General features: G+C 38.7%; 1 protein-coding gene across 1 annotated transcript in view; it reads left to right on the top strand.

Annotated features, from left to right (window-relative positions):
• The window catches only part of LOC101566531 (leucine-rich repeat-containing protein 37A3-like), an 87,093-nt gene that overhangs the window by 26,042 nt on the left and 48,994 nt on the right, over nt 1-12,057 (top strand). The window lies entirely within an intron of this gene.

The following is a 12,057-nucleotide window of genomic DNA, read 5'->3' as shown; positions in this document are numbered from 1 at the left end:
GGATCTACGAAGTTCAGATTCTTCCAGGTGGGTGTTGTTTGGATCTGGCTGCTGTGCTCCACTTCTTTCTGCTGCAGGCCTTAGAGTTGAACCCTTTATGTCTCTCTGGCAAGATGTTCTGCTCCTGAATCAGCTGGATGGGTCTTGCCTCTAGCCTCTTTGCAGGGAGTTCTGCTGTACGGTTCCCTGCTAGTCCTGCACTCTGGGTCGAATGAGGATCCGCGGGCCCGGGTCGTCTCACTCACTTGCTGGGCCTGCGCTCTGGATCTGTTCAGGATCCCGCGGCCCCCGGTGGTCTCACTCCCTCGCCGGGCCTGCGCTCTGGGTCTGTTCAGGATCCCGCAGCCTGGGTCATCTCACTCTCGCTGGGCCTGTGCTCTGGGTCTGTTCAGGATCCAGAGGACCCCGGGTGGTCTCCAGCTTTGGTAATTTAAATGTATCTGGGATCTTTCCATTTCTTCTAGTTTCCATCTTACTGGAATTCAGATTCTCAAAATAGGTATTGATGATCTTTTAGGTTTTTGCAGGATGTTTTTTGATTTTACTTTATTCCCAATTGCATGGATTTGAGTATTTTCATTTTTTTATGATATTGGCTAAGAGTTTGTCTATTTTATTTAATCTTTCAAATAACAAACTTTTGGGCTTATTATTTGTATTCTTTTCTTAGTCTCAATTGTATTAATTTTTGCTCTGTCCTTTGTAATTTTGTCCTTTACCCAAGCTTTCAGTTTAACTTGTTCTTGTTGGTCTAGAAATTCGAGATTTAACATTAGGTTGCTTATTTGTATTTGCTCTCTCTTTCTGATCTGGGAATTAGCTGCTATAAATTTCACTGGATCCTGTAAATACTGGTATGTTGTATTATTGGCTTTATCATTTAATTGGAGAAACTATCTACTTGTTTTTCTAAATTTCATCTGTTATCCGTTGGTTTTTCAGGAGGGTACTATTTAATTTCTTTGTGTTTATGAAGTTCTTATGGTTTTTTTTTGCCATTGATTTCCCATTTCATTGCACTATGGTCTGATAATATGCAGGGGATAACCTCAATTTTTTTGCATTTACTTAAGTGTGTTCTGTGGGGTAGTATGTGGTCTAATTTGCAGAAAGTCCACTGTGCCAGTGAGTATTCTTTGTTGTGTGGTGGCAAACTCTCTAAACATCTACTAAATCCATTTTGTTGAAAGATTTGGTTAAACCCTGATAAATTTTTAAACTGGGGAAAAAGCAAGATCGAGCTCAGGACCTTGTGCTTGCCAGGCAGGCAGTTATGCTGCTGAGCTATCTCCTAGGCCTTTATTTTTTTAATTTAGTTGATCTGTCTAGTTGTGACAGTGGGGTATTGAGGTCCCCTATTACAGTTATATTAGTACCTATTTGATTTTTCATGTCAATAATTGCTTTATATAGTTGAGTGCACCTGTATTTGGTGCATATATATTTATGATCGTTAGCTCTTTCTCTTGGATTTTCCCCTTCACAAGGCTAGAGTGACTTTCTCTCTTCTGATGAATTTTGATTTGCTATCCAGTTTGTCTTAAAATAGACTGCTTTTTTTTTTCCTGTTTCATGTTGCATGGAGTATAATTTTCCCCTTTGACTTTTAGTGTATGAGTTTCTTTTTGAGTTAAACATGTTTTATATGTATAGTATATTGTTGGATCATGTTTCTTTATTCATTCTGCCAATCTATTTCTTTATATTTGTGAATTGAGACCATTTGTATGGATGATTATAACTGATATGTTTGGCATTATTTTCCTGTTGTTGGTCCATTTCTTTCTTCTGTGTTTAATTACTTGTCTTTCCTGGTACACTTATTCTTCTGTGGTTCATGGAATTGTAGCTTGCATTATCCTTTTGTAGAATATCCTTCAGAACATTTTGGAGTGCTGGTTTTGTGGTCATGAATTTCTTCAGGTGTTCTGTGTCATAGAAGTATCTTTATTTCTCCATCAGTTTTGAAAGATAGTTTTGCAAGGTGCATCAATCCAGCATAGAGGTTGTTTTGGTTTATGATTTGAAATATTTCACACCAAGCCCTCTTGACTTAATGCTTTGTGTTAAGAAGTGTTCTGTGATTCTGGTGGACTTTCCTGTATCAGTGATTTGTTTCTTGTCCGTAACAGCTGCTCCCTCTTTTTTTGTCTTTTGAGACAGGTTCTCACTATGTAGTTCAGGCTGTCCTTGAACTCACTTTGTAGCCCAAGCTAGTCTCAAACACTCAACAAACCTCCTGCCTCAGCCTCCTGAGTGCTGAGGTTATAGGCATGCATCACCATGCCTGGCTTCTAACAGCTCTTAATATTCCACTGTTGTATTGAATTTCTGGAACCTTGACTATTACATGCATTGGTGTAGTGTTTTTTTTTTTTTTTTATTAATCAAGGCTCATTGTAGTTCTATATGCCTTAGTTAACTGTATATATCAAATTCTTTTTCCATGGATGAGAAATTGTATGCCATTATTTCTCTGAACAGGTTATTTTATTTTAATGTCATTTGCACTATATCCTGCTTTTTCATTGATTCTGATTAATCCTGTTATTATTCTTTGTGTCATTCAGCAGCTGTTGAGTTGACATTTTTCTCTTGGTATTTTAAAGAATCATTTCTTTTATGATTACTAACCACAAACCTGTCTTCTAGATCTGATACTCTGTCCTCACGTTGGTTAACTCTGCTGTACATACTTCCTGTTGTGGTTTGTGTATAGGTGTTCCCCCAAAGCCTCATGCAGTCAAGGGGCAGCTTCTAGAGTTTGTGAGTGATTACTGTGAGTATGGATGGTGTACTTGCCCTGGGGCAGGTAATTTGCATTACAATGTAAGAAGAAATGAATTGCTAGCTAGCTACCTGAGCTGATGCCCTCCCTTTGCTCTCTTGCTCTTTGCTCCTGCCATGAAAGGTTGCCCTCTGCCATGTGCCAGTCTGCCTTGGAGCCAGCTGAGTATGGACTGAAACCTCTAGTAACTGTGAGCTAAATAAACCTTTCCTTCCTTCATTTTGAATGTCAGGTATTTGTCCCAGTAACAAGAGTAACTGAGACACTTCCTATAGAATTTTTAATCTCCTGGATATCTGTTTGAATCTGTCTCATAGATTCCATTTCTTACCTATGTTGGACATTCCTGGTTTCTATCATTTTTCATAAACTCTTCTATTTACTTAAAAATCTGTCTGTACTCTAGGCTCATCAACCATGTCCTTCATTATGGTCATTTTCTCTTTAGTTGTTTGAAACATCATTTCTTATTTATTTATTTGGCTGGTTCAGGCTGCCTTAATGGCGGGCCTGGAGTGGCATGTGCAGCTGGGTATTGAACTGCAGCCCCCTGCACCTGAGTTTGCCCAAGCAGGTGCTTTAAACAACTGAGCTAACAAGGCCCCTCTTTATTTATTTGTTTATTTATTTATTTTGTGCTTAGGGTACGGTCTGCAGGCTGTTCAGGGTCTCACTACATAGATCAGACTTAGAGTGATTATCCTGTTTACAGCCTCCCAAGTGCTGGGACTACAGGCGTGTACTTCCATGCCCAGTGTCAATCGCCCTCTCAGTGCATCCCAGGGGCAGGGCTGGCACAGCTGAGAAATTACTTCTGATTTGATATTTTTCTAGACCCTCATTAATCTGCTTTGTTACTTCCCTTGTTACCCTTTCAGAGAGTCTAGGTGGGTGTCTAATATTTTTCTATCTCACTGCTTTCTGTGGTTTGCCTTGGGCAAGCTGAAGTCTGGGGTTGCATCTTGTGTCCATGTCTTCTTACTTTCTTTTTTTCATTTTAGCTGAGTTTCTGGGTTGATGCTTGTAAATTTCTTATGGTAGGTGGCTTTATTGCTAGTATGAGAACTCCTTAGAGATGACTTCAGATATATCTTCTAAGTGTAGCTTGCTTTTGGCTTTTGAGTGTGTTTCAAGATTCTACCTCTTCAATTTATTTGGGATGGGATATTACTGCCTAGTTGGTCTAGCCACTGGTTCTTTGGCCTATAGCATTGTTTATGACCCTCAGGTAATCTTGGTCTTGGCATATAAGGAGGAACAACTGATTTCACCTTGACTAAAGTAGTACAGTCAGTAATAACAGCAAAAGCAAAGACTAGAAATGGGAAACTGTGGTCACTATTAATTTGCTATCTTTAACAATATGGATGGATAGTGTTTGCAGTTATATAAATCTAAAACAAACTAGAAAACTATGTACACTAAATATCCCCTCAATAGAGCAATGTTACCTACGGGGAGACACATAAAATGCACAAGAGAAAAAATAGAGAAATAGGGGAAGAGAATGAGATTAAAAATAAGGCTGAAGGACAAAGGAAGATTATACAAGGTTTGAAAAATTGTGAAGTAGAGAATGAATAAAGGAACAGAAATAAAAGCAGAACAAAATAAAAAAAAAACTCCCTAAAAACAATGTTTACCCTCATAGAAACAAAACAAATGGTCAAGAGAAAGAAAAAAGGAAGAAAAAATATGTATCCCCTTCAGTGTGTTTCTCTGCTGTCACTGGTAGACAAAGTGGGGAGACAGAGCCAGATCCAAGTGGATTCATCCCAGCAAGGCTGTGCTTCCAACTCCATTGAAGTTCAGGCTGATACTGGTTTCTGGCTATGAGGCTAGACTGTGAGTTGTTCAGCCCTCAACACTGCGGGTGCCTCTTGCCAGCTTGAACTCAGCTCCTTGATTCTGAGTGTCTCCAGTGGCTGTGCCTCACCCTGAAACTGGGAGCTCTGACACGGAGTCAACCTCCTGTTGCTCTGAGTCCTCAATTCAGTTGGCTCCTTTCCAAAAATGGGATCAGCCAATGACCCTCTTCTGGGGGCATTTGAGCTGGACTGGAATCACTCACCAGCACTGTAGTCCAGTGCCCCTACTCTGTTCTACTGGTGCATTTGTCTGTGGAGACCTCATATTCACTGTGTTTCTGTGGGTTTGAGCCACTTTTCTCACACCTCACATCTGACGTCATGGTGAAAGTGCTGCTTGCCACCTCCCTCTTCTGCATTGAGGTATCTCTATTATCCAAAGAGGATACAAAATGGTAAAAAAAAAAAAAAATCAGAAATGATACAAAATTTCACAAAACAAAGCAATAGGAATTTGGCATTGGTTATTGTATTGCAAAAGGCTGTCTCCAAATTAGTTGTTCAGATTACCTAAATTGGTTTTTAAAAAGTTATAAGGAATTAAAAAGAACAAGAAAAAAATTTAAGCATCAGCTGCTTTCCTCTGTAGACCAGCAGAAATCAGCAGTAGAATTACCCAAGCCATTCTGCATACATCCATAAATACATCTCTTTATCCCCTCCCTCTCCTGTCCTTTTACTGATCCTGGTTTCTCTTTCCCTTTGAACAGATTTTTTCTCTTTCATAGTATCTATTGTATCTTTCCGATTTTATTTACTCTTTATGGTCATTTCACGAGGGAGAACATACAGTATTTCCACATGCAGCTCTGATTTACTTATGAGTATGGTCTTTAGGTGCATCCATTTACCTAGAAAAGCCTCAAATTTGTCTTTTTTAAAATAGTTGAATAATACTCTGATGCTTAAAAATAGAAGATAATTTTTATGCATTCCTCAGATGATGGGCCTTTGGGTTGTTTCTAAGACTTAGCTATGCCAAATTGTGATAAATATAGGCACACATATATTACTGTGGTATGATGTTTTCAGTTCTTCTGGAAAAATACTCAGGAGCAGAATAGCTGCAGTGCATGGGGCCTCCATACCTAGCTTTTTGAGGAATCTCCACACTGATTTTCATAGTGGTTCTACCAGTGTATCCTTCACGAACAGTGGAGAAGGGTTCCTTTTTCCACGGAGCCCCTCCAGCCTTTGTTATTGTTTGACTTCTTTATGATAGCTATTCTTTCTGGGGTGAGATGGAATCTCAGCGTTGCTTTAATTTGCATTTCTCAAAGGGCCAATGATAATGAACATTTCTGCATATATTCCTTTGCCATTTGTTTTCTTCATACGAGAAGTGAATATTCATCTCAGATACCCATTTTTGGATTGGGTATTTGAATTTGGGGGGCTTGATTTTTTTAAAACCCCTTATATGTTTTAGATAGGAGTACTTTGTCTGAGGGACATTTGGCAGAAGGTTTTTTTCCCCCAATTTGTGGGTTTTCTTTCTTCTTTGTTGGTGATTTCATTTGATGTGCAGAAACATTTCAAAAAGATGAGATCCCAATTGTTAATTCTTTGAAGTGTTTCCTGTGCAGTTTGGTTTTTATTCATGAACTCTTTACCTACCCCTATATCTTTAAGGTTTCCACATAATTTTCCTCCAGAACACTTAGTGTTCTGTTTCATTATTTAAATCTTTGATCCATTTTGACTGTGGTTTTGTGCATGAGGATAGACATGGGTCTGATTTTAGCCTTTGGCATGTGGCAAGCCAGTTTTTCCAGTACCATTCATTAAAGAGGCTGTCTTTCTTCCAGTGAATATGTTTGACCACTTTGTCAAAGGTAAGGTGGCTGAGTGTGTTTTTAGCTGTGTCTGCATCTTCTAATTCTCAGGCCTATATTTTTTGCCAGTACTATGCTAATTTTATCACAGTAGCTTTGTAGTATGATTTCAAGTCTTGTATTGGGATGTCTCCAAACTTTTCTCTGTTGCTCAGGATTGATTTTGCTATTCTAGGTTTCTCCTGGTTCTAGGTGAATTTTAAGAATTTTTTTTTCTAGATCTGTGAGGTATATTAATGGTATTTTAATTGTGATTGCATTGAATCTGCATAACAATTTTGGGGGTATGGCCATTTTTCACAGTGTTGGTTCTTCCTATCCAGTAGCAAGGAATATCTTTCCATTTTCTGAGCACCTCTTTGATCTCTTTTCTCAGAGTACTGTACTTTTCACTGTATGAGTCCTTTACTTCCTTTGTGAGATTGATTCTGATATATTTTGGGTTTTTTTGGATGTCATTGTGAAAGGTTTCCCTAATTTATCTTTCAGTATGTTTGTTGTTTGTGCATAGAAATACTATTGATTTTTGAGTGTTGACTTTGTATCCTGCTCCACTACTGAACTTGGTTATTAAAGTCTACAGATCTCTGGTGGACTTTTTGGGGTCTTCTATGTAGAGTATTATATCATTTGCAGATAATGATAATTTAACTTTTTCATTTCCAATCATTATTCCTTTTATTTGTCTCTCTTGTCCAATTGCTTTGGCTAATTTTTCCAGAACTATATTGAATAGGAATGGTGATAGTGGACATCATTGTCTTGTTCCTGATTTTAAAGTGAAGGCTTTCGGTTTTTATTCATTTAGCATGATGTTGGCTGTTGATTTTTCATAGATGACTTTTTATCAGGCTGAGGTAAAAACCATCTATGCTAATTTTCCGTAGAGTTTTTCATCATGAATGAGTGTTGGACTTTGTCAAAAGTTGTCTCTGCATCTGTTGAGATGATCATGTGATTTTTGTGTTTGGTGCCGTTGAGTGTTGTATTACATTTATGAATTTGCATATATTGAACCATCCCTGCATTCCTGGGATTAATCTTGCTTGGTCATGGTGTATTATGTTGCTGATTTGCTGTATTCTGTTTGCTAGTATTTTATTGAGGATTTTTGGTGTGTGTTCATTAGGGAGTTGGCCAGTAGTACTCTTTTTTGGTTGGGTCTTTCTTTTGTTTTCATATCAAGGTAATATTTACCTCCAGAAATGAGTTTGTGAGTATTGCTTCACTTTAAATTTCTTTGAAATGTTTGAGAATAGCTGGGATTAAGTCTTCTCTAAATTTCTTTTAGAATTCAGCTGTGAATCCATCTGGACCTGGGCTTTTCTTTGTCGGTAGGTTTTTTTTTTTTTTTTTGGAGGTACCAGGGATTGAACTCAGGAACTTGTGCTTGCCAGGTAAGCACATATTCTACTGAACCATCTCCCCAGCCATGTTGGTAGGTTTTTTATTACATTTTCAATTTCATAAACTGATACTGGGTTATTCAGAATTTTTATATCTTCTTGATTCAGCTTTGGTAATTCACATGTATCTAGGAATCTGTCCATTTTGTCTGTAATTTTCATCCTGTGAGAATAAAGATTTTGGAAATAGGTACTGATGATCTTCTGAATTTCTATGGCTCAATAGTGATTTCACCCTTTTCATTCCTTATTGCATGAATTTGAAGTTTTTCTTTCCTTTTTCTTTGATAAGGTTGGCTAGGGGTTTATCAATTTTATTCATTCAAAGAACCAACTCTTTGACTCATTAATTATCTGAGATGTTTTCTTAGTCACCGTTGCATTAATTTGTGCTCTGATCTTTATAATTTCCTGCCTTCTTTGAACCTTGGGCTTGACTTGTTCTTCTTTTTCTAGGAGCTTGAGGTGCTGCATAGATTGTTTATTTGGGCTCATTCTTTTTTCCTGATGTGAGAATTTACTGCTGTACATTTTCCTCTTAAGACAGCTTTCATTGTATCCTGCATGTTCCAGTAAGTTGTATATGCATTTTGTTTGATTGTAAGTATTGTTTAATTTCTTGTTTAATTTCATCTGTGGCCATTGATTGCCCAGGGGAGTGTTATTTAATTTTCATGTGGTTTGGAGTTTTTGCTGTTTCTTTTGCGGACAGTTTTCAGTTTCACTGCACCATGGTCAGATTCTAGGTACGGGATAATTTCCATTGCTTTGTGTTTACCGAAGCATGCTCTATTGCTAATATTTGTCCCTTTTGGAGAGTGTCCCACGTGCAGCGGAGAAGAATGTGTATTCTGTTGTTGTTGGGTGGAACACTGTAAAAGTCGGCTAAGTTCATTTCTTCTTGTTTGTTCAGTTGTTATTTCTTTGCCTAGTTGATTTTTTGCCTAGTTGATCTGTCTTTTTGTGACAGTGGGGTGTTAAAGTTTCCCATTACAATTGTGTGATTGCTTCGTTAATTTTTCATGTCTGTTAAAATTGGTCTTATGTGGTTGGGTGCTCCCCCGTTTGATGCATTTGTGATTATAATCTCTTCCTCTTGCAGTTTTCCCCTAACAAGTATGTAGTGACCTTCTTTGTCTCTTCTAATCATTTTTGGTTTGAAGTTGATGTTGTGAGCAACCAGAAGATCTCCCCCTGCTTTTTGGAGTTTCTTGTCATGTGGAGTATTGTTTTCCATCTGTTGACTTTAAGTCTGTGAATTTCCTTTTGAGTTAGATGCGTTTCTTGTATACAGCATATTGTTGGATTTTGTTTCTTGATATACTCTGCAAATCTGCTCATTTTGACTGATGAATTGAGGCCATTTACATTGATGGTTATAACTGATATGTATTGGCTTATCTTTGTCATGTTATTTTTCCGTTGTATGTGTCCTATTTTTCCCTTTTGTTTAATTACTTTTCTTCATGGTTCCTTTCTATTGTTGTTCTTGAAGTTGTAGTCATTTTCTGTCTCTTTCTAGAATATTTGTCAGTGCCCTTTGTAGGGTTGGTTTGATGGTCATGAATTTCTTTTTTTTTGTGTGTGTTCTTTTTTATTTTTATTTTTTATTAATTTTATTGAGAAGCAAATAGCAATGAGACAGTTTCTAAGCCAATTAGTAGGACAATTTCAATAATTAATACATTACATATTGTTGTCTTCATAGTGGTTAATCATAGTACAAGATGCAGACATGATATCCTGTCCAAACACTATTAGTACAGATCCTTCTTCTCATTGAATTAAGAGAAAGTAGCTGTATATCTATCCTAACTACTTTGTATGTACAGATACAAAATGGTCCTTCAACTCCTTGGCCAGGCGCACATGGTGATGCACACCTGTAATCCCAGCACTTGGGAGGCAGAGGCAGAGAGATCAACTTGAGTTTGAGGCCAGCCAGTAGTACACAGGGAAACCCTGTCTCAAAATATAAACTCCGAAAAAAAAAATATAAACTCCGTGTTAAATGATCTCTCTTCAAATTCCTAACTATGAAGAGGGGCTGTAATGTTCTGAAGCTGTGTAATAGGGAGATTTATTTGGCTAGGTTGCAAAAATACCTTTCTTTTTTTTTTTCTTTCTGTATTTTAGGGAAGGGTCTACAAGATGTTCAGGGTTTCACTCTAGATCGCACTCAGTGTTCTGCCTGCTTACACTCTCCCAAGAGCTGGGATTACAGGTGTGTGCCACCATGCCCAGTCTAGGTTGCTGTCTCAGTGTGCCCTGGGAGTGGGGCCGACACAGAAGGCCTGGGGATCAAACTCCTGGGCCCCTGGGCCTGCTGGCCAGCGCTTTAATCCACTGAGCTATTTGGCCATCCTACAAAGATACTTTTTAAAAGAAAATAACCTAGAAATCATTCTTAAGGGTGGGTCAACATGACATAACTCGCTTTAAGGTTGGGGCTTGGGGGTGCTAATCCTAAAGTTCAGCAATAGCAAGCAGAGGAAATACCTGAAAGGTAGTGAAACTCATGGGAAAATTTCCTTAAAAACAAAAACAAAAACTCCTCAAAATACTTTTACAACATGCATGCTTTCTTTTGTAATTAGAAATATAAATCCATAATTATTTTCAAACTGAGGAGGCTTTCCACTTCAGCCTGAGGAATAAATCTTCCACGCTTCTGGGAGAAAAGGGTTCAAGAACCATGGTTTCCTCAGTGCTTTGCTGCCCTGCCCCCAGCCTACATACATCCCATGCCCATGCTGGGGCTGGAAACCAGGGCTTTCACACGAGGCCACATCATCATTTTTTAAAACATCTTCTGACACGATCAAACTTGTGATCCTCCTGTCTCTGCCTCCCAGAGCGCTGGCGCTCTTGGTGCTGGCTTGAAGTTGTGTCTTCACACAGGATGAGGATGTTCATTATAACCTGGGGGGGGGAGGGGTCCTAACACTTTGGTAGGCTGTTACCCTCTCCTTGCCTGCTGGTCCACTTTTAACAACAGTACTTATCTCAGACTTAGGCTCTTACTGGCACCTGGGCAACATATGTGGCAATATTGGGAGACAGCAGTGGGACAGGAGCTTGCTGTATAGCTCAGGTGGCCTCAAACTCACAGTCGTCCTGCCTCAGCCTGCTGAGCGCTGGTATTACAGGTGTGTCTTTGATGATTCAGCCAAATGGAAAACATGTGCTTCAGGAAAAGCCATGCCCTCTTTGGAACACATCCTTCTAGGTTATCTGATTCCATTCTTTCATTAACTTTGAGTTATTTTTATAACTGTATAAATTATAGATGACGAAGAAAAATCTCTTCACATGTATATGAGTAAATGTTCTCTTTTCATGTAAATAAATACAAATATGTAAATTATCCTACTGTGGAAAAAAAAAAGGTCCTTCATTTGTGTCCCCTTTTTTGGTTTAGTTTTGTCAGAGATGGGTATTCCCTTGCCATTAAATATTGTAGGTGTGTGAATACAGCAAAATAATCCAATATAGTCCAGTAGTCCATAATAGTAGTGGATTATCTGTAGGACTGGCAATGTCAGAAATTGACTTGAGCCTTTTACAGCTCAGCATATTAATATGGCTTTATACTTCATTTTTATACTTTTCTGCTGGATGGTTAAGAGCAAGATAAAGCAAGATCTATATAACAAGAAATGTAGGCTGGCCAAATAGCTCAGTGGATTAAAGCACCTGCAAACGGGTTCAGGGGCCAGGGGTTTGATCCCTAGGCCTGCTGTGCCAGCCCCGCCCCCAAGGCACACTGAGAGGCCTGTTGAGACTAGGCGTGATGGTGCACGCCTGTAATCCCAGTTCTTGGGAGGCTGTAAACAGGCGGATTAGTACAAGTCCAATCTAGTCATGAGACCCTGAACACCCTGTAGACCTTTCCCTAAAATACAATAAATAAATAAAATAAAAGTAAAAAAAACCCAAAACCAAGAAATGTAATTTTTGTATCTGACAAGGTCAGTCAAATCCCTTCAGGATTTACCCTGAAACCCTGTGCAGCAGTTTGTAGATCTTTTGTCAGTGTCAGCCATGTGGATGAGTCACAGCCATTGCTTGACCAATGTGGTCTCTGTGGGCCTGGGGAGATAGCTCAGTAGAATAAGTGCTTGCCTGGTAAGCACAGGGTCCTGAGTTCAATGCCTGGT

The sequence above is a fragment of the Octodon degus genome, unplaced genomic scaffold (genome assembly GCF_000260255.1).
Source record: "Octodon degus isolate 3935 unplaced genomic scaffold, OctDeg1.0 scaffold00033, whole genome shotgun sequence".
Taxonomy (NCBI): domain Eukaryota; kingdom Metazoa; phylum Chordata; class Mammalia; order Rodentia; family Octodontidae; genus Octodon; species Octodon degus.
Note: the sequence above shows the minus strand (reverse complement) of the source record. Positions and strands in the feature narration are given on the sequence as shown.